Genomic DNA, 23,877 nt, shown 5'->3' with positions numbered 1-23,877 from the left:
AGAAGTACTTGTTAGGGATGAGCTTACAAAGATAGCTAACATTTCCCTTTGAGGTCTCTTAAACCACCCACAAGAAAGTGAGTATGTGGTTTGGGGTAAACAACCCTATACTATAATCCATAGGCACACTAAAGTGAGAGGGACTCTGAGCTAGACTAGTGGAAGAGGCAAAAGGAACAAATCCCTTAGTGGCACCTAGAGGAGTGGAGAATTTTACACTTTCCCTACTTGCCTTTTTCCCATTCTGCTTTGATACTGTACCTATAAACTTAGTACGTATATATTTAATAATTTGGTTTTGTTGTGATGATTCAGTTAGACAGGGGAGGAGGTTCTAAAGTTAAATGCCAGTTGAATTGGACTCCACAGTAAAACTTCAGAACTTTTTAATTTGGAGAGATTGTCTTGGGTCATCTTTTTATCTTTGCAGAAAAGATTCTCTTGTGCTAGCCAAGAGTTAGGAGGAAGAGACAAAGGTCCCTGGGTTTGTTTTTCAGGTGGCTTTCATGATAGAGTTTTCCATTTTAGTTCTGTTTTTACTCAGAAGTTGAAGCTAATTTGGACATTTTGTTGCAGTCTCTACCCAGAGGCAAGCCAACTTTGGGGAGACTGAACACCATAGCTTGAAAGGAAGGTCTGGCCTGCAAGGAAGCAGCTAACTTGCCGCCCAAAGGAGTTGCAGCAGGAGGCCAGAAAGATGTCTCACATCAAAGATGAACATAAAATGAAATTTTTGAAACAAAGAAGAAAGGATAGTTTGCTAGGGTTATCCTATGTATATGAGATAAGGCAAACCTGGGAGACTGAGTCTCAAACTCTGTTTTATTATTCAGTTCAACTCCAATTAGCTAACATTTAAAGAACAACCCAACTATGTGTCAGAGGTACAGAGATGGAAGTGGCAGGCCCTGCCTTCAAGAAGTTTATAGTCTCCAAGACAAATGTTAAGTCTTCTTGTCAAAATTTCAACACTGTGATTCTTGTCAAAGACAGAGAACGTTCTACTCCTTTAATGTGCCTCAGATACTTGAAGTCCAAACCAAGGCATGAGGTTGGACTTTGGACTCAAAGTTCTAAACTAGCCTAATGAGGTGCTTTCCATAACCAAAACCATTTGAGAAATACAAACACACAAATTTTTAAAATCTAATTAAAACATGAAAAGGTTTTTTAACTGAATGTTTGCTTTTATCAGCATCAACAGCTTCTGACGCTGCAAAAACATGGGCAGCATAACAAAGAATATATTTAATGAGGGAATAATATTTAAAGCTCCCAAAGTAATTGAGATTAATACTGTTTATGGAACAGGTTCAATACCTTGAATATATAGGGTGATAATGAAGCATGAAAATGATAAAACTGCAGAAGTACAAATTACTTAGTAGATGAAATAATTGCACATCTATATAACGATTAGGTCACTGAGAATGGTATTTCAGTCACTTACTCAAATGCAATTAATTTTTAAAATTTGGCCACTTCTCCACTCCTACCTCCTCAAATGATGATAGAAACAATAGCAACAAACACCAATAAATTTTTGTAAAGCACAAGATATTTATCCAAGTCAATTAAACTTGGGACAATTTCAGGAACCATATCTTGCTCACGTGTATCACCAGTACTTAACGCATTATAGGTTCTCAATAAATACTTTATAGATGGCCATTTGAATGGCCAAGAGAATCTGGCCACAAAAGCATGATTCAATGCCTGTTTTAAGACTGCAAGGTGATTTTTGAATTATGTACTTATACCTGCCATTTGTTAAAAAGAAAAAATAGCTTTTTCAGGAAATTTGCTTCAGAACAGCTTGCTGATAGAGCTAAAAAGTCTGAATGACAAGTCTGAAAGTGTAGAAGAGAAGGATTCTTAAAGCTCAGTCTTCCAACACAGAAACTGGGTTCGACTCTCTGTAAACCAGCCTGAAGAGGAAAAGTAAAAACATTTTCTAGATCACCAAGAGGGCAAATGGCTGTGTAACTCCATTTTTTACATCAGAATCTGTTAACAGAGATATGAGAATCAAGGAATTTTAAATAACATTCTGCCAATCAATGGTTTTTAAAACTAAGTTATAATTTCCCTAAGGAAAAAAGCCCGTCTTTTATCCAACTTCTGTAAGCCAGTGTCTAAAGCAATTAATATTTACTGAACTCTGCTTCATGCCAGACTTTATTCTAGTGACTTCACATATCCCTTTTAGTCTTCACAGCACTCCTAGGACGTGAATATTATTACGTTGATCAGAGTAAGTGGGGTGCAGAGAGGTTGAAGGGCAAGGGCTATAAATGAGAACAGCCTCAAAATGCTTCCTCTTCTCCGTGGGAACCTAAGAAAGGCCCTCCAAAATAACTAAACATGTGAGATTACTTGGGGACTTTTCCCACAGTGTTACATGAATTTGGGTGAAGTAGGAGTGAGACAAGTCCACGTTAAAGAAGAAAAACTCATTTTACCTCCGAGATTAAATGTAGTCCTTTTATGCAACAGAAATGAATTCTTGATGCTTATAAGGAGCAAACAATTTGCAACTGTTTATTTATTTCTCCCAACTCTGACCCTACATTACATTTTAAAGCCAGGATGAGTGGTCCTCAATTACAAGAAGAGTAGAAGGAAAGAGTATTCCAGAAAAGTGTGGGATCTGACACAAACATTACAGTATAGTCCCTTATCTGATACCTAAATTCTCCTTCAGCATTCAGGGAAGGCCTGAAATAGAAAGGGAACAGGTTGCTCTGTGAATATTTCCCTACCAGAGGTCACTGGCTGAGAAGAATTTCCCCAAAGTGCTTAGTAGGCAGGCTCTCAAATATGCAACAACAGTTCCAAATACATAAAAGGCAAATAATCTGCAGCACGTAAATATAGTCATGGCATCCAAGTCTTCAAACGTTTGTCTGCACTCAGCGTTTCTTTAGCCAGAAGAATCCTATGGGATCATCGAAGATCAAATCATAAGAGAGAATCCATAAGATCACAGACCTATAATTTTTTCTTTTTTTTTTTTAAAGATTTTTTTTCCCTTTTTCTCCCCAAAGCCCCCAGGTACATAGTTGTATATTCTTCGTTGTGGGTCCTTCTAGTTGTGACACGTGGGACGCTGCCTCAGCGTGGCTTGATGAGCAGTGCATGTCCGCGCCCAGGATTCGAACCAACGAAACACTGAGCCACCTGCAGCGGAGCACGCGAACTTAACCACTCGGCCACGGGGCCAGCCCCTAATTTTTTCTTTTTTTGAGTATAGAAAAATAAATCAGGGGCCGGTCTGGTGGCGCAGTGGTTAAGTTCGCACATTCCGCTTCTCAGCAGCCCAGGGGTTCACCAGTTTGGATCCCAGGTGTGGACATGGCACCGCTTGGCAAGCCATCTGCAGCAGGCGTCCCAAATATAAGTAGAGGAAGATAGGCATGGATGTTAGCTCAGAGTCAGTCTTCCTCAGCAAAAAGAGAATTGGCAGTAGTTAGCTCAGGGCTAATCTTCCTCAAAAATAAATAAATAAATAATAAATCAATCAATGGCTGGCTTGAAGACTCAGGGAGAACTGGGCTGAGTCTGGGGAGGCCCAAATAAGGAATGTGTGTATGTACAATGGAAAACTAGTGTGTGCACCCAAAATCCAGTTGGTGTGTCTCCACATCTAATTAGTCCTTAAGTCTCATCAATATACTGCCACATTTCTCAATACATAATTAGGAATTACAGTCTACTCTCCTTATCCGTGGGTTCCACATCAGCGGATTCACCCAACAGCGGATTGAAGGGCCTACAGTGGTTTCATCTGTACTGAACACACACAGGCATTTCTTATCATTATTCCCTAAACAATAAGCATAACAACTATTTACATAGCATTTACATTGTATTGGGTATTATAAGTAATCTAGAGATGATTTAAAGTACACAGGAGAATGTGCATAGCTCATATACAAATACTATGCCATTTCATACAAGGGACTTAAGCATCCGGGGATTTTGTTATCTGCCAGGGTCCTGAAACCAATCCCCCAGTGGATACTGAGGGAGGACTGTACAACCAATTCAGGGCACCGTTCTTTCTCCTAAAGTATTACAGTGCTTCCAACCTTTCCCCTGTTCCAATCAACCTCCCCTTGCCAATAGTATTTGCTTTCTAAAACACAGCAAATATAATCATGCCATTCCATTGCTAACAAACCTAGGATGGGCAGTCCAAATACAGCACCTGCTGAGCCTGGCATTCAAGGCACTCTGCAATCAGACTTCAGTCTATCAGCATCGTTTCCCACTATTACTTACCATATACCTCATGCTCTGGATACACATGTTTACTTACTACTCCCTACAGATACCATATTCTTTCATCAGGGTAGTAATGTGTTTTTCCTAGAATAACCTTCTTTGCTTCTATCCCTGGAGATACCCTACTGTTCATCCTTCAAGGAGCAGTTTTACTGCCATATTCTTGGTAAGGCCTTCCCCAAATTCCCCAAAGTGACTTAATTACTTCTTCCTCTTTATTTCTATTGCATTTGTTTCTAGTCTTACAGGGCAAATAACACTGTGCTAAATTTGTACCTTTTAACTTATTTAGTTGGAATCCTTTGATATGCCCAGTATCTGGCACACAATAGTTGCTCAGTAAACACATGATGAGTGAATCCATCTTTTACGCTGCTTCTTCAGTCAAAAGCACTTGGAAGGAAGTACAAATTTGTTTTCTGGAAGTCAGAGAGACTATAAACTTACATCTTACATATATCTCCCCCTTCTCTCAAGAGTTTCTGTGGTTTAAGGAAAGGCTCCTGGATTAGAAGCAGGAGGCCACGTCCCAGCCCTGTTCCCTGTGTCACTTCAGGTAATCTCTTAACCTAAGTGAGAAGAGGAAAACTTGCCCTGCTTACCTTTGAGGGCTCCTTCTGAGCTACAAATGGGGAACTATATGGTAAAGTACTTTACAGATCATAAAAGTATGAGGTAGTAGGCCTCATTATTGCCAGTGCTGTCATCACTGTTTGATAATTGTTGTTAACATCCCAGCAAAGCCATCACAAAATTTGTTAAGGTGGGTACTGTATGAAAGCCAGCCTGGGAGGCCAATGACTCAGCACTTAGTCATTCCAAGTGCCTTGCCTGCTTCAGTTCTGCTGGGTGGCAGTCAGGTGCTAGATGAGTCGGACGGCCTGACTCGGATCCTAGTTCTGCTACTTCCTAGGAATGCAGACCTGGTCTCTGAGACCCAGTTCCCTCATCTAGGAAATGGCAGTAACAATGCCTACCTCACAATGTTGTTGAATGAGATGGGGCCTCTCTCTACATACATGTACATCTACTATATTTATGAGTTTCTAATAAGCATTCAATGACCAGTTGGAAAGGCAGCCATTTCTCCCTAAGTCTATCTACATACACCCCACCATTGCCCTCCTTCTGTTTCTTGAACTCTCAGAGCTCATTCCCACCCCAGGGTCTGCGTTTGTGTTTCTTCTGCCCCATCCTTTTCCTTAGATCCTGGCATGTCACCTCATCAGAAGGGCTTCTCTGACCCCGCCAATCTTTTTCCAGCACACTCGTACCTCTTTTCATACCATTTCTCTCTGTCTGTAACCAGCTTGTTTATTTGCTTGCTTGTTCAACGTTTGTTCTCTGCACTATAATGTACGCTCCTCTTGGGTAAGGACTGTTTCTTTTGTGCTCCCATTGTGTCTCCAGAGCCTAAAATAGTGTCTAGAACATAATATGTACTCGGCATACATTTCTTGAATATTCATAGCATGACCAATATTTGTACAACTGTTCCCACGTTCTCTACATCTGCACAAAGTTCCAATTATCCTTGACTATTCAGTGGGAATGAAATCTTAGAGGTCACTTAATATAGTACCCAGGGCAGTAGCACAATGTTCAAGTTTATATAGATATTTAATAATGTATAACACTCATTAACAGACATTAAAATACTAACCAGAGACAAGGGGCATCTACAAGTATATGCAACTCCTGCTCCCGTTAGAAATAGGAATTAGCAAGAATGGCACGCTGATCCTCACCTACAACTAGAACTGAAGTATTGAGCAAAAATATTGTTATGTTTATTTAATAAATCAGGAGGTTTACTGGATCTTTATTTCACATTTTTCTTCTTTTCTGTCAAAACTGCTCTGATCCAAGCTGATCCTGAGAAGAAAGTGACCAGGCCCTTGATCTCTGAAGCACCAACTAGAACAAATGGTTTCAGAATATCAGGAATGTAGGCAATTTCTTTTTCTTCCCAGGGAGCTGGCTCACAGGCGAGATACAGAAATCTTCCCAAGCCTGACCACATCATGCCCGTTGCTGACTAGCCCAGCCTGAGAGGAGGCCTAAGAAATAAATAACCATGGCGATCCTCTATAATGTATGAAGGTTACTTTCCAATGGTCATCTGGAAGGACATGGTTTTAATTTGTGTATTTTCAATTAGCAATAGCATGCCAATCTACCAAATAGGCATATGAATTTATTTGTCATTGGCAAGAAATAGAAAACAGGTAGCTGTTTTTTTTTTTTCTTTTGAGAACAAACATCCTAGACCCAATACCAAACACATCTTTTTCTCCTAAACCTGCTCCTCCTCTGGCTTTCTCGTTTTCCATTTAAGAGCATCACTATCTACTGTTGTCCAAATAAAATGACGTTTATTGAACTCTTACATAGAAGACTGTTTGGGCCACGGTATACCTAGAAATGTCAGTGTCATCCTTAGTCTAAATCATCTTATCCATATCACCTCCAAAACATTTCTTTATTCCTTCTTTCATTTCCCTGCAGCCACTCCCAGTCTAGCTACCAATTCTCCCCTGGGCTAATTTGATAGTCACAGAAGCAGTCTCCCTGTCTTGAGTCTCACCCTGTCCAATCCATCCTTTGCAGCTACCTAATGATTTTTAAATGAAAACACATCATGCGCTCTCCCACTGAAAACTCATCTCTGCTTCTCATCCCATGCAGGATGAAGGGCAGTCCTTAACCTATCATGAGAGCCTCTCCCCGCACGGCTGTTCTTGTACCTTTCCTCTGCCATCACTCCCCGTTTGCATCCTCCCATTCATCCACATCCTAATACTCAGAGCTCCAGATCTCACCAAGCTGTTTATTTCAGGGTTCTGGCATAAGCTTTTTCCATTGCTTAGAACTTCTTATCCACGCCCTCCTCCTCCTGAACTCCTATTCTCGAAGACCCAACTCAAGTGTCTCCCTCCTCTTCAAAGCATTCCCTGACACTCACTGCCTACACTCCAATCAAGTTAACCATCTTCAAGTTGTGACACTGATCACACAGTATTATAGCTTATTATCGGATTCCTTCAGGAAAGTCCTAGTGCTGAGTTTTATTCATCCTTGTATCCCTAGAGACGAACTCTCCCTGGAGACACTCAAATAAATGGTTATAGAAAGACTGGGCTTCCCTTTGTGTCTGATGCTCTTACTAGACTGTGTCCCCTGAGGGACAAAAGAGAATCTTACCAAACTTTCTAATTTCTCAGTTTATTACAATGCCTGGAACATATGGATACTCAGTGTATATTTTTAAGTTGTTTTGTATATCATTGGCAAAAAAAAAAAACCCAAACCTTCAGTTCAAAGAATTAGAGTCCCTCTGAGCTGACTTCTAATTAGCTTATTTTTTTAAGTTTAAATCTAAAAATTCTCCTTCTTGAGATCATAAAATGCCACAGGCATTAATTTATTCCACAAAGATTCAACTTCTGCAACTCCTAGCTTCTAATGGTAACCTGACTAATTGAGGCACCTTGGGAATAATAAAGCATTCCAAACATACTTTCTACTTAGAACTGCCTGGCAGAGGAAAGGGTATTGATTCTCACGGGCAGAAGGGGCTTCTTGGAGAGATTTCACCAGCATTCAAGATCGCAGGGGAAAGAGCCCTGTCTTCTGGAGTGCAGAATTTCACAGTCAAGAGTGAGCAGGGCTACCAATGGGCTGCTCGTGTTCCTTCGAGGCCCAGTGCCCCTCTCCTGCAACATACAGGCACCATTACAAGAAGGGGTGTGGCTTGAGGAGGTAGGGCAAGACCCCGGGCTTATAATGGACCCTCCATGCCAGCCAGAGGATTATCCAATTCCTCACCCACTCCCTGTACCTCACAGGAAATTAGCTAAAATGCATCCAAAGAACTGGAATAAAACTCCTCTGCCAATAGCTGCAATGGCCATTAGCACCTAAAGATCTAGTCTCCCCTTGGTGTGTCTAAATGGGGTCATTCAAACTAGCAAGGAAGCCCACCAAAGCGATTGCAGATACCTGGCCAAGTAGCTGGGGGGCAGAAAAAGGCCCGCTTCCCCCATTCTCCCAGTGTTCCTGATCCACCAGCAGAAAAATCAAGAATGACCTATAATATCAGTGCTACAGATGTGATTATCTAGTCTGCCTGTTTTATACAATTTCCCCTCATTTCTCTGCAACCAATTTTGAGTTCTATTATTTGAGCTGAGAGGAGAAAGCAGAATGAGCATTTTAAAGGATTGTGACATGCTGATATTTTGGCAAAATGAAACTAGGCCATACACTGGCCATTCTACACCTTTCTAGGGCTGGACTTTTCCTTTTATGAATTTTTAAGAAGTCCCTTGAACCTCTAACAAAAATAAATCTGTATTGTTGGTGGGAATGCAAAATGGTACAGCCACTTTGGAAGACAGCTTAGTGGTTTCCTACAAAACTAAACACGTTCTTCAGACTTCTACCATAAAATCCAGTAATTGTGCTCCTTGATATTTACCCAAATAACCTGAAAACTTTTATCCACACAAAAACCTGCACGTGGCTATTTATAGCAGCTTTATTCATAATTGCCTAAACCTGGAAGCAACCAAGATGTTCCTCCGTAGGTGAATGGATAAATAAACTGTGGTCTGCCCAGACAATGGAATATTTTCAGTGCTAAAAAGAAATGAGCTATGAAGGCATGAAAAGACATGGGGGAAACTTAAACGCATATTACTAAGTGAAAGAAGCCAATCCGAAAAGGCTACATACTGTATGATTCAACAATGTGACTTTCTATAAAAGGCAAAACTACGGAGACAGTAAAAAGATCAGTGGTTGCCAAGGGCTAGGGGGAGGGAGCGATGAACAGGCAAAGCACGGAGGATTTTCAGGGTAGTGAAACTTCTCTATGATACTATAATGATGGATACACGATATTATACAACTGTCCAAAGTCATAGAATGTACAGTACCAAGAGTGATCCCTAACATAAACTGTGGACTTGGGTGATATGTTAGTATAGGTTGATCAATTGCGATAAATCTACCACTATGAGGGGTTGGGGGTGGATGTTGATAGTGGAGGAGGCTGTGGGGGTGGCGGGTAGGGGTATGTGGGAAATCTCTGCACTTTCTGCTCAATTTTGCCGGGAACCTAAAACTGCTCTAAAAAAATAAAGTGTATTTAAATATAAAAAAAAAATCTGAATTTCCCTGAAGACTAGGTAGCCTTTTTACAAATTTCGTCAATCGTTTTATGAAGTAGATATGTCTGCAAAACAAAGAGCTTAAAAAATAAACAGTGAGGATTCCCCATACCTCACAAAGTGAAGTCAAGTTCTAACAAATTCACTGTGACAAACAGACAAGTCACATGGCCCTGTTTTTATTTCTCAGAATCAAAACTACACATGTTATAATGGCTGGAATATTTCACTAATACAATTTCCATTTGTCAAGGCCTGGCAAACCACAACACTATGAACATATTGTGAATTCTACTAAAAAATTAAAAAGAAACTTCAAAAAATTCATCTTTTCTTCTAAGGCTCCTCCCCCCTTTAGGTTTATTTTGTATTACTGCCTAAGACAAAAACAGGAAAAATGTGTTAGTATAAGAAAAAAAATAGCATGCAGGTCTCCAACCAGGACTAAGGACAGGAGAAAGGCAGCTACAAAAGGTTTAACTACACCTATAAATTATCAAATTTTAACTGCAATTACAGGGGAAAAAAAGAGTGAAAGGAATGTCTTTAAAAGAAGAGAATGGGAGTTGCTGCGTCTGGAGAAAAGGAGAGGAAAGGAGAAAGTAGTGAGAAAAGTATAAGGTAAGCATGGGGGTGGCGCACATCAGTGCATAAAAGTCACTGTTTCCCTGAAGGTCACAATATGGCACGTAAACAAATACAAGTACATTGCTACACCCAATGCTGGCAGATGGTGAAAGGTCTACAATAGGGGCAACAAAACCTCAGGTGTGGGGGATTTCTGAGGGGATTTCAGAAGACCCTCTGAAGAGGGAAGATATATCTGGGCTCTGAGAAGAACAGGATATCAGCACGTAGAGGAAGTTAGAACCAGCCAGAAGGTCATTCCTACTCAAGTTATGACCAGAAGGTAAGAGAGAAGTGGGTCAGGAGTAGATTCATTTGTTCATACATTCAACAAATATCTGTTTAGCACCTGCCAGTGACAGATGTTGTAGGTGTTGGAAGACAAGGGGTTAAGCCAAAGATGACAAGCAGTAAAAAAAACTGCACAGTTTTGAACCTTAGGCTGTATTTATTATAGGCAGCAGAAAGCCCAGTGGGATGGATGCCATGGATGCCTTGCTCACCCTCAATTCCTCCCTCCTTCTAGTTTCCCTTCCCATAAAGAGGCTGCCAAACTAAAACTTACATTTACCAGACTCCTTGAAGCTAGGACTCTGAAGGAGAATTAGGTTCCACTAATTCCATGCACTTGAATGAGATTTGGAAGGTGGAAATGATATGGAGACTACCTTCCTGACCTATTTTGGCTGCTTTCCACTTTGACAAGTAAGATCATAGAGGTGTGAGGTTTTCCTGCAGCACCATTCCAGGGTCCATCATCTTTCAGGGTGAGGAAAGGCAGCTGAGGGGCAGTAGCATCACTGCCTTCCTGATCTGTGAAAAACAGCTACAGCTGGACATTCTTGAACTCCAGACTTCTAGTGGAGACCTTACAGGTAGTCGGTGCCTCCTTCCTGTGCCTGCTCCTCTAACCCTCCTCTGATTTTGTAATCCCTCCCATATTAAATCCTTTCCTGATTAAAATATCTAGAGAGGCCTCTGTTTCTTATACTGAATCCTGATTAGTGTAGCCAACACAGAATTTTAAGCAAGGAAGAGATATGATCAGATCTGTGCTTCAGGAAGTGTGACCTTGGTAGCTGCTTAGAAGATGGATTGGAGAGAAGATACATGGACTGAAAACAGATTTGGGGGGCTGGCCCCGTGGCTGAGTGGTTAAGTTCATGCGTTCCACTGCGGCGCCCAGGGTTTCACTGGTTCAGATCCTGGGCATGGACATGTCACCACTTGTCAGGCCATGCTGAGACAGCATCCCACATGCCACAACTGGAAGGACCTACAACTAAAAATACATAACTATGTACACCAGGGGTCTTTGGGGAGAAAAAGGAAAAATTTTTTAAAATCTTTAAAAAAAAAAAAAAGTGGGGCCAACCCAATGGCGCAGCAGTTAAGTGCACATGTTCTGTTTTGGTGGCCTGCGGTTCACCGGTTCAGATCCAGGGTGTGGACATGGCACTGCTTGGCAAGCCATGCTGTGGCAGGAGTCCCACATATAAAGTAGAGAAAGATGGGCACAGATGTTAGCTCAGGGCCAGTCTTTCTCAGCAAAAAGAGGATTGGCAGCAGATGTTAGCTCAGGGCTAATCTTGCTCAAAAAAAAAAAAATAAATTAATACACACAAAAAAAATAACAGATTTGGGCAACTCTTAGGAATGTCCAGCCAAAACTAGCGGGCCTGGAATACTTGGACTGAACAAAACAGTTATAGAGAGAATAGAGAAGGGATGGAAATAATATTTCATATATAGAATTTACAGGATCTATTGAAAATGGGATGGGATGGAAGAAGAAAGCTAAACTTGGACTTCTTCACCTCAACTCTGCTGGGGCCCTTTGAAGTGCTGCCAGTGCATTTCATTCTTCACCATCATAGCATCCATCACACTTTCTTAAAACTGTGTCTTCAGGCTTCAGACTGGCATTTCCTGCTCTTTGGTACACCCTAAGTGCAGAGCACAGTGAATGGTTCATAACAGAGTGCTCAGTGCACATGCACACTGGTTGGGTGGATAGAAGAGGGGAGGAAGGAAGGGAGGGAACTTCCAACCTCAGAGCCACTGTGAGGATTGGGATCCTATTAACTAAGGAAGTAATCACAGGCTGAGCACTGCTTGAATAATGTTGAATCTTGGATTACATGGGGCATCCAGGTGAAGAAAATTAGCACACTGGTAGAAATGAGTCTGGAAGTTGGGAAATATGAGCTTGACACAAATTTTGGAGTCACTGCACAGAATGAAAGCTGACTGCTTCATAGGAAAAGAGGATGCCTCAGTAAACCTTCCGTAATACCCATATTATAAGAAGAGAGTCTATAAAATGCCAGTCACCTTATTAGACACTATATACACATTGACCTTTTAATCCTTACAACTTGTAAGTGAGGTGTTATTATCCCCATTTTACAGATGAGGAAACTGAAGCTCAAAGTTAAGCATTGCCCAATGCTGAGCTGGGCAACAGAGCTGAGGTTCAAACCCAAGTCGGCTTGACTCGACAACCTCATTATGCCCCCACAGCCTCCATGAGAAAAAAAAGAGTTAGAGAAAGTGACTAAGGACTAGTCAGAAAGGAAAGAAGAGAAGCAGAGAAATGCTATGGCACTGAAGCCAAATAAGCAGATCAAAAAAATGAGGAAAGGCTAGAAAATGCCCAGAGGAATCCATGGTGTTTAGCTATAAGCAGGTGACCATGGATAGGCAAAGTAGGGGAGAAGTATAAAAGCTATGTTTTTTTTATAGTAAAAGGAGAATGAATAGGTACTTTCTATGGGTCACGTTCAAAAAGTCTGATGGTAACTGGAAGGATGGAGGTCAGACAATTATGAGGGAGAAACAAAGTCAGCCACGAGTTTCTTTCACATAAGCAGAGAAGGCGAAAGGTGGAAATCAGAGACATCGGAAGCAAACGAAATGAGTCAAAAAGGTCCCAAAAAGGTGGAAAGAATGGGTGAGCCGGGCGTTGAGAAAGGAGAGAAGAGAGGTGAATGGTAAGATTGGGTTGTGGTCCTCCACCTGCTATCTACAAGGATCTGAGGAACGATTTCCAGTTGGCCAATAAGCCTAACAGATATTATGCATTTGCACTGATCAGGCTACACACAAATTCTTTCTTTTTCACTGGAATGCTGTCAACCGATTTTGTAGCACTGATTAGCTCATGAAGATAGGAAGCTCTGATAGGAAGTTAAATTTGTCTTCCGTGGCCAAAAGAAAGTGATCACTAATTATCATTTATTAAATGCTGCCTTTTTTCGTAGTCTTCAGGGACAATAAAAGAGTCCTTCGTAGCAAAATAATTATTAACTGTCATTAGAAGTAAAGACCATCAGCAGCACTATAGAATTATAGAGAATACAATCAGAAAGTATTTAAATAGCTACAAATGTTGTGACCAGAAAAGAAACGGAATACAACCAAGCAGTAAATAAGTTTGTTAAATCCAATCTAGGAGTGAAGCAACCTCGTGGATGATTATGGACCTAAATCAGACTGGAGAAGGTCAGAACCCAAAGGATGGGAACTGTAAAAACATTCCGTGTGGACGTGTGGACTCAGAGACCTCATTGACACAGCAACCGTGGGCAAGAGGTCTATGTGTCCTTCACAACTGTAAGAAAAATCCCTGGACATCTGCCCCTCCCAACCTCAAGAACTAGCTGAATGTTTGATGGCGGAATTACTTCCTTGGTGGGTAAATATCTGCTAAGCCTAGGAGAGCTTAGAACTACATGGAAATACTGTTATAAATCAAATCTGTTGTATCAATATTTTTAATGTTTGATATTTAAAGCATTTATGTTTAAGAGAGTTTGGCGCATTAGACTACACAGGAGATGAGCATTATGATTCCAGTGTAAGTTGCGTGATTGAGACTTGTGATTGCAACGTAGAGGTATGGTAGAACTTTGCTAAGTTTGCTACAATATTGGAATGTTTAGGAGAACTTAAGTTTCAGGACATCTACACATTTAATATATTAGATTTTATGAGAATTAAGAAAATTTTCTTTGTTAGGCAGGCAAATGAGGTCTTAAGAAAATAAGACACTACAACTATTAATGTGTTAAAATGTTTGAGAATTTAATTAACTACATGAGGCCCAACAGTAACCACATTCCTTGTAACTATTAACATTTATAAATTTAGAGTTGCATAAGGTTTGTGAGTTAAAAGCTTAAGGAAAAACGAGGTTTTTGAATTTATAACTTTAAAATAAACATTAATTTTTAAGTGGCTGGTGAATACACAGAGGCTTTTGGGAGCACAAAAATCCCATCAAAGGTATCAAAACACTCACATTGACATGAATGACAGATATGCCATTCTGGACATGGACAAACATCCAGAACCTATCAAGTACCTACTGCATGCCACCAACCAGGGGAACAAAGATACGTAAGACAGTGTGGTGAGGAAGACAGAAGCACAGAGGAGCAGTTGCAACGTGACTGAGAAAAGTACCTCAAAGAGGAAGGGCCTGGAGGTTGGGGAGCTTGGCACACCTAGCCCAGATTTGAGGGTTAGAGGAGGTTTCCCTGGAGAGAGCTTCTGAACTGAGCCAATGCAGTGTGATGGGAAGCCACCTGGAATGGTGGTTGTAAAGGCCTCAATTGCAGCAAACCAGGATATCTATGGAGAAAGAAGCAAAGGAGGAACTTTCAAGGGCTTAAGAATCGAGGTCTGAGACAGCTGCCATGGTAGAATCAGTAAGAATGAAAAAGAAATTACCAGGAAGCCAGACTGCATGGCATGAAACTGAGGTTTTCTCCACCTACACAGGGATGTTCCTCCTGCTGGCTTCAAGCTCATTGTTATGCCAATAGCAGCACTCAGCTGTGTGCCTATGTGAACCAGGAAGAATCTAGAAGAAACTAGAACCAATCTACTATAGAGGGGAGTTTCCAGTTGGCAATAAAGGAGAGTTCATAGACTCAGTGGCACTTTAGAGACCTACAGTCCTATGTTCTCAATCTTGGCTACACTTCAAAAAATACAGATGCCAAAGCCCCACCCCAGACCTGCTGTATTACCCTCTTTGGGTGTTGGAGTCCCGGGATATATGTATATGTACATTTGTTATGGTGGGTTTCTTTTAATAATATCGGTGGTAATATATATTTGCTGTTAAAACAAAATCTCAAACACCACAATTACATAAAGCAAAAAGAGAAATCTCCTTTCTTCACCTTCCCTAACCCCAGAGGTATTTATTCCACAACACATATGAGTGAGTGTATATTTTAAAGCTTCCCCAACTAATAGATAAATAGCTATGTATTAATGGTAGAATCTGGGTGGTGGGTGTTCACTGTAAAATTCTTTCTATATGTCTTAAAGTTTTTATAATAAAACGTCCAGAAAACAAAAGTTCTCCAACTAATTAGGATGCATAGCCAGGTTGCCAACCACTGGTCTAAACCATAACCTAAGTTTACAAATAGATCTTCAGGACGTAAAAGTAATGTTATCAGCCCCAAACCTAACAGGCTGGAAGGCAGAGTCAGCCCATGAACCTGGATCTTCCGATTTTGTCCTATGTTCTTTCCAACACACCATGTAATCTCCAACAGGAGAGACAGCCCCCAAACAGGAGCTTTATGGGAGTTGCCTTTTCTGGACTTCAAATAACTGGGATTCTTGTGTTTTGATTCTTCCTTTTGGCAGAAGACAACACTATATATTCCAGAACTAGGCTGCTCTAATCTTTAATTTTTGTATAAGTTCATTAAGTTAGACTTATCTACCTTACTGATTCACATTGCCTTCGAGTACTTCAAGATGCCAGAGAAAACCCAGGAGTACATGCGCCCTCTTTTCACCAAAAGTGTTAAAGACCATTGAAACTCCTTGCTGTGGCAAAGAGGAAGAAAAAGGAGGTCTTCAGACATTGTCTCTTAAAGCCAATAATGGAAACTCACAATGCAATGACAACAGAAGAACTTTCCTGATCATAACCGAGTATCAAGACAGCAAACTGTAATTGCTAAATGGGGACTATTAGTATGAGTAAAAGGTTGTAAAATAATCTTTATAGATGCTAGGATTCATTTTGTGGAAAGGAGTGGAAAGACAGGGATTAAATTTATAAATCTGAATTCCAAGCAATAACATTACAAAATAATGGCACTCTTTGTTGCCAAATTTTATATGCAATGGAGGCAACCTTTTCCTTTTCCCCCACATAAAACTTATAAAAAGTCTTCTAACTTGTGGAATTTCTTTGGGAAGAACCCAAACATTATGAAAACAATGTTGAGGCTGCATCTGCCAGCCTAGGGAGAGTTCTAGAATTCTGTTTGTTTTTGCTCTTCTCAGCAGTCAGTTCAAAATATGAATAGGGGCACAGAAATCAGGAGACCTGGTTTCTAGTCCCAGTTTTGTCACTAAATTGCTTTTCCTCAGCTTCCTTACCTGTAGAAATGGAGACTCACCTGTCTTTAAGGTGCCTTATAACTCCACAAGTGGACTGAATTCCTGGGGGGTCCCATCTGAGACATGTGGTAAGCAGTGTCCCTACAGGGTTATTTTAAGTACCACTAAGTACCACTACCTGGATATTTCTCACACGTGATTTTTGCTCATCTTCCTCTCATCTTCAGCCAGTCCTTAAAAATGCAGTCTGCAAGGAAAAGTTACCCCAAAGGAAAAGAAAAGGCCAGAACTCTTTGAAAAGGCATTTGCTTTTCCTCTTTTGATTAGTATTTGTAAAAGAAATAAAGGCAAAAAGTCAAGTGGCCAGTGGGTGGGCCCTGAAGATGAAGGGGATTTTTTTAAAAATCTTAATTAAATTAATCCTTAGAACCAGCTCTTAAAGGCGATCATTATTTTTATGACACATTCAAGTAGCCCCTTCATGTTAAAAGTTAATGTTGTCCAAACAAGGGTCCACAAAAGGTATCTACAGATTCCAGCAATTATACTAGAGCCTCTACTCCTTGACACCACCACTCCCATGAAAGATCTAGAAAGAAAAGTAAACAGAAGTGGTAAGATCTCATCTCCCCAAGCAGGCAAGGCCCTGGGTCATTCTGGTGCCAAATCCCTGAGGCGATTTTGAACCAAACCATTAACTTATCTGAGCTCTGTAGAGGGTCTGGAGAGCCACACCAGGCTCTAAGGAGTTGATTCTGGCCACCTCAGCTCCGGCATCCACTCTATTCCCAGCTCAGAACAGGCCAGAGAAATCTGAGCATCCAGATCACAGGGACATGCCCAGCAAAGACTTGGGAGCCAGACTGCCTGGCCCCAAGTCCTGGGTCTACCCATTCCTGGCTGTGTAACCTGGACAGGTTATTTGACCTCTCGGTGCCTCCACTTCCCCTCCTATATAATGGTAATACCACTAGTACCTTATAAGGCTTTATGAGGATTAAGGGAACTAATTCATGGATGAGTAGCACCTGGCATACAGTAAGCACTTATTAAGTGTTAACCATTATTGCCATTTAAACTTTTGGCTCCTTTTCTCAGTGCTGCCTATATTCATGATTGGTAAGAAAAGTCCATGGTTATAGCACAGATTGCAAATTTTTAAAAATCATAGTTGTCTGAAAACACAGCTGGGAGAAAGCTACTTAATGGGTTTTTTCTTTAAAAACATACAAGTAAAAATTCTTATCCCCAAAGTGTCAGCATGGTAACCAGAAAAGAAAAATCTGGACTAGTTGTTAGTAGCTTCACTCCTGGAGCGGCTGCCAACAAGCATATGAGCATCGTGCTCATTTTTCTCTTATTCCTTTACTCTATTCCAGGTGTTATGTAAGACTCCTATATGTATTATCTCATTTAATACTTAAAACAACACTATGATAAGGATCAATATTATTTTCATTTCTCAGGTGAATGACCTGAGATTCTGAAGGGCAATTTCCCCCAAGGTCACAGTTATGAAGTGTCTGGATCTAGGAATTAAGCCCACATCTGTTTGATGACAAACACTGAACTCCCAACCACTAGATCCCACCGCCATGTATCATTTACACCCTACTTTGATAAAGGATATAACGGCAAATATATATATATATATATATATATATATATATATATATGCGTTCACATGCACATGGATCCATTTTCTCTTCTCTTAGAGGAGAGGATTTCAGTTTGGATCTACAATCTCCTCCTGGTCTCAAACTCACCTCCACTCCACACATCATTTTTAAGCAATACATTTCCAAAGAGCGGTATTTCCAGCAATTACTCCTTTGAGAAGGAAAAATAATTCTCCGTATATTTGAAAGACTGCTATTTTAACATGTTTAGTTTTTCACTCAGACAGCGCCAAACAAGCATTCTTTAAATGCAAATTTGAAAAGCAAAGCGTTTTTATATAAAATTATTTTTTAAATTGGAGAGGGAAGGAGGAGGAAGGTAGTTGAGTCAGGCTTTGAACTGTATATCTCTTTTCCAGATTACAACTCACTCTGTACCTCAAAGAAGCATGACAAAAGGGCCCCCCATCCCCCAAGCCTGAGAGACCTTTAGACTGAAATACAGCTTGGAGGAAAGATTACACTGGATTTTTTTTAAATGGATGTTATATAATCATTTGTCTTCAACTGCATTTCCCCTGTAGGCAGTTAAGCTATTCCCTACTTTTTATTTTCATTTATGAGATTGTCCAAAGAAAACTAAATTGGCTTTGCTCCAGGGAAATTGACAGAGAAAAAGAACTAAAGCCAAAACTTTGTGTTCCAGTAGAAAACACATGGACAGTGTCCATCTCATCTTGGTTTGTTTTTGACTAAGCATCATCGTGGGGAGGAGGGGTGCCGTGTGCACATGCACTCCCCAAATGTCAGTTACAGAATGATGTGTGCTCTATTCCTCCTAAGTCTTTTCATCTGTTTGGATGTTCAACCTCTACTCACTAAGGAATAAGTTAATCAAAAAACTCAATCTGTTTCAGGTGTTACTTTCTTCAGGGACATAATCTCCAAGATGTTGATCTCATTTTCTATTCAATTAGTCACACCCTGCGACCTAAAAAATTATTGGGTTTCTCCAGTCTTTTCATTACAAAATGTTGTTGATGCAATTCAGCACACCCTTAAGGAGGTCAAGATTTAGAGATAATTTGCTTTGGGTTTAGTTTCTGGCTGTTCTTAAGATTTCATTAAAACAGATCATACAGTTTAATACTTTTGAATGCTATAATTATTTAACTTCCTTTTCTCAAACAAAGATTTCTTAACTAGTTTTATTGAGAGGATGACACAGGATAGAGAGGCAAGTTATGTTTTTGCAAGGCAGACTCTAGAACAGGGCTTGGCAAACTTCTTCTATAAAGAGCCAGATAGTAAATAAATATTGTCAGCTTTGCAGGCCATACGGTCTCTGCTACAACTACTCAGCTCTGCTGTTGTAGCATGAAAGCAGCCATAGACAATACGAAAACAAATAAACATGACTGTGTGCCAATAAAACTTTATTTACAAAACCAGGCAGCGGGCTGTACGTGGCCTAAGGACCATAGTTTGTCAACTCTCTACATGACACCAAGAGGCTGAATTCTAAGGGTGGCTGATCTTCTACCTGGCATCACAATAGAGGTTATTTAAAAACTGAGTGACTTGAGTGCTGTATAATGATTATAGTGTACATTTGTGTTTTATATACTTGTCTGCATATCTGTGTTATATTTCATGATGAAGTGTGTTTTTCTTTGTTCGTTTGTTTTAAGTAAGTGACCTAAGGATCCAGGGGACCTTGTCGGTCAAGGCTCAGAGGCAGGTTACAAAGGGAACTTTCCTGAATAGGTCAAAAATTTTCACAGGATGAAATTTTGAAACTGGAAGAAACAATGTGATGTAACCCAACCTCCTTCCCAGTGAGGAATTCCTTTGCAACATCCCTCACAGGTATTCAGTTAACCTTTGAAGGAATGTGTATAGGGCTAAGATGGGGGGAAGGATTACCATATACAGCAAAATTGGCCTTATTTCATTCAATAAATATTCCCATGGACACTAAAAGCAAAAAACAAGTGGGACTACATCAAACTAAAACGCTTCCGCACAGCAAAAGAAACTATCAACGAAATGAAAAGAATGGGAGAAAATATTTGCAAATCATGTATCTGATAAGGAGTTAATATCCAAAATATATAAAGAACTCATACACCTCAATAGCAAAAAAACAAAGAATCCAATTGAAAATTGGGCAGGGGCCGGCCTGGTGGCGCAGCGGTTAAGTTTGCATGTTGCGCTTCTCGGTGGCCCGGGGTTCGCTGGTTCGGATCCCAGGTGCAGACATGGCATGGCTTGGCACGCCATGCTGTGGCAGGCATCCCACATATAAAGTAGAGGAAGATGGGCAAGGATGTTAGCTCAGGGCCAGGCTTCCTCAGCAAAAAGAGGAGGACTGGCAGTAGTTAGCTGAGGGCTCATCTTCCTTAAAAAAAAAAAAAAAAATTAGGCAGAGGATCTAAATAGATATTTTTCCAAAGAAGACATACGGATGGCCAACAGGTACATGAAAAGATGCTCAACATCATTAATCATCTGGGAAATGCAAATCAAAACCAGAGTGAGATGTCACCGCATCTGTTAGGATGGCTGTTATCAAAAAGACAAAAAATAAGTGCTGGCAAGGATGTTGAGAAAAGGGAACCCTTGTGAACTGTTGGTGGGAATGTAAATTGGTGAAGCCACCAAGGAAAACAGTATGGAAGTTCCTCAGAAATTTAAAAATAGAACCACCATATGATCCAGCAATCCCACTTCTTGATATATATTCACAGGAAATCAAAATAGGATATTGAAGAGATATCTGCACTCTCATGTTCACCACAGTGTTATTCACAATAGCCAAGTAAAAGGGTTCCTGTACCCAATTCCAGTGTGTGTATGTGTGTGTGGAGGCTTCCCCACACCAACAATTATCAGGACACCCGTAGGGTGTTCAACACTTCAACTCAATTCTGACACTACCTACTGGTAGATAGAATCAGATTCCATAGGTAAAAGGCTCAGGCCCACAAGACCACCCTTCATGTCACATGCCAATCAAAAGCCCGGGTTGTTACTCGTGCTTCTGACTGGCTGGCTACAAATTGGAGGTTCCAACGACCCCCTCCAACTCAGGATGCCAATTGCAAGTCCAGGTTGTTACCTGTACGTCTGACCAACTGGTTATATGTCAGAGGTTTCAACAACCCTTTCCTTGGGTTTGGTTAATTTACTTACTTACTAGATCACTGGTTTATTATAAAAGGATCTAACTCAGGAACAGCCAGACGGAAGAGATGCACAGGGCAAGGCAGAGAGAAAAGACACAAAGCTTCCATGCTCTCTCCAGTAGCACCTGTCTCCCAGCACCTCCTCACGTTTTCCAACCTGGAATCTCTCAAAACTCTGTCCTTTTTGGGTTTTTATGGAAGCTTTATTACATAGTCATGATTGATTAAATCATTGGCCATTGCAATTGATTCAACCTCCAGCTCCTCTCCCTTCCCCTGAAGGTTGGGTGGGGATGGGGCTGAAAGCCCTATAATCATATGGTTGGCTCCACTGGCAACCAGACCCATCATTAGGTGCTTTCCAAAAGTCTCCTCATTAATGCAACAAAAGACACCATTATCACTATCATCAGTTAGGAAATTCTAAGTTTTAGGAGGTCTGTGCCAGAAATGGAGACAAAGACCAAATATACATTTATTATTATAAATCATAATGTCACACCAAGATATGAAAACAACCTGTGCCCATCAATAGATGAATGGATAAAGATATTATATATATTTTGTATATATATTACATATATGTTTTATAGATATATATGTACACACAATCACCCACACACTAAATTATTCAGCCATGAGAAAAGAAAACCTGCCATCTGCAACAACACGGATGGATCATGAGGGCATTATGCTTAGTGAAATAAGCCAGAAAAAGATAAATACTGGCATGGTATCATGGTATCACTTATATGTGGAATCTGGGGGAAAAAAAAAGTCAGACTCATAGAAACAGTAGAAAAGTGGTTGTCTGGGGCTAGAGGGGTGGGACAAATAGGAAGAGATTTGTAAAAAGGTACAAACTATCAAAAACTAACTAAACAAATAAGTAGATAAACATTCCTATACAATGACCAGGTTCAATTCATAATGGTCGGCTCTGTGAAAACACAAACACCAAAGACACTGTCCAGCTCCCATAAGACAAGACACAATCATAACAAAAAGTAGGAATAATAGTAGAAAGTTATTATGACTTAGACAAATAACTCAATTTAAAAATGGGGGAAGGACTTGAACAGGCACTCCACAGACATATGAAAAGATGCTCAACCTCATTAGTTACTAGAGAAATACGAAGTAAAATCACAATAAGGTACCATTTCATACCCACCCGACTGGCAAATAAAAGTCAGACAATTTCAGGTGTTGACAAGGATGTAGAGCAACTAGGACACTCAGGGTTGTTGCGGGAACCGAACAAGTTTATATGTGTAAACTGCTTCGAGCACTGCCAGGCACACAGTAAACACTATGTGAGTTAGCTATCAACAGTCACCATCATCATGGCGATTGTCATTGAATTATTGTGTACTGATGGTGGAAGTGTAAACCAATACAACCAATTTGGAAAACAATTGGCCTTTAATATAGCTGAGCAGTTTCACACTCTACAATCCAGCAATTCCACTCCTGAGTATAACCCCAGAGAAACTGTTGTACCTGAAGACATGTACAAGATGATTCATAGCAAAAATATTCTTAATAGCCCAAAACTGGAATGAAGCAAGTATCCATAAATGGTGGGTGAATAAATACATTTGGTATATTAATACACTGGAATACCATACAGCAGCAGAAATGAATGAATTACACCCGTCCACAACCACATAGATGAATCTCATCCAATTTATCTTGAAGTGAAAAAAAACTCAAAAATATACTGTATGATGCTGTTCATATAAAATTCAAAACCAAAACTGAACCGTGTGTTGTTTAAGGACATGAATGTATAGTAAAACTATATAAAATAAAGCAACAAAATGAAAATCCCCAAATTTAGGAGAGTGGTTACCTCCCATATGGGGAAAAGAATAGGATGGGGGAGAGGCCACCTGAGCCTTCCTAGGCAAGGCCTATATTCCTTTGTCGGGGGATAAACAGGTGTTTGAGGTCATGTCATCTTTTATCCTACGTACACTTTATAAATATTTTATATCTACTCAATAATTAATAAAAGCCTACTTTGAAAAAGAACTAAAGGAGGAGAGGTTACTTCTGACAACTGGAAGAGACTGGAAAGCTGGGTCACCATGGCAAATAGGATTCTTCTTTTGTATCAACTTAACTGGGTTGGTGGCGTTTACTGAGGCACAGCCTTGAGATTCTGCAGCTGCATCAGGCTCCAAGGGAAAACATCTACGATCAGTTAGCAGCATATGCCCTGGTCACAGATCTCGAAGTGTCGATTCTCCCTGAAGATCTGGCATCTGAGTCGAGCTTTTCCTGGCCCACAGTCATTCATTCCATTATGCCACATGGTCTCCCTGTGAATCAAATGCCATCTGTGTAGGGTGTTGAAAGAGATGTGGAGATTTGGGGGTGAGGGAATCCAGCACACCAGGCGGAGGGGCAGGAATAGTTTGAGCATTTAAGGAAAATCAAAGAACATTTTGGTCCCTGGCCAAAGTCTGCTAGTTCTAATTTAACCCATTCCTTTTCAATAGGGTCAGGGATATGGGGAGTATTACAGGGTAAATCATATTTTAGTCACTTAGATTTGACTCTAAAATGTGTCTTTTTAAAGACAGGCATATCCAATGG

General features: G+C 40.4%; 1 protein-coding gene across 7 annotated transcripts in view; it reads right to left on the bottom strand.

Annotated features, from left to right (window-relative positions):
* ANO4 (anoctamin 4) overlaps positions 1-23,877 on the bottom strand; it is a 381,203-nt gene that overhangs the window by 306,459 nt on the left and 50,867 nt on the right. The gene's annotated exons all lie outside the window — the stretch shown is intronic.

This window comes from Equus caballus, chromosome 28 (genome assembly GCF_041296265.1).
Source record: "Equus caballus isolate H_3958 breed thoroughbred chromosome 28, TB-T2T, whole genome shotgun sequence".
NCBI lineage: Eukaryota > Metazoa > Chordata > Mammalia > Perissodactyla > Equidae > Equus > Equus caballus.
The sequence above is the reverse complement of the archived record's forward strand: the minus strand, read 5'-3'. Positions and strand labels throughout refer to the sequence as shown.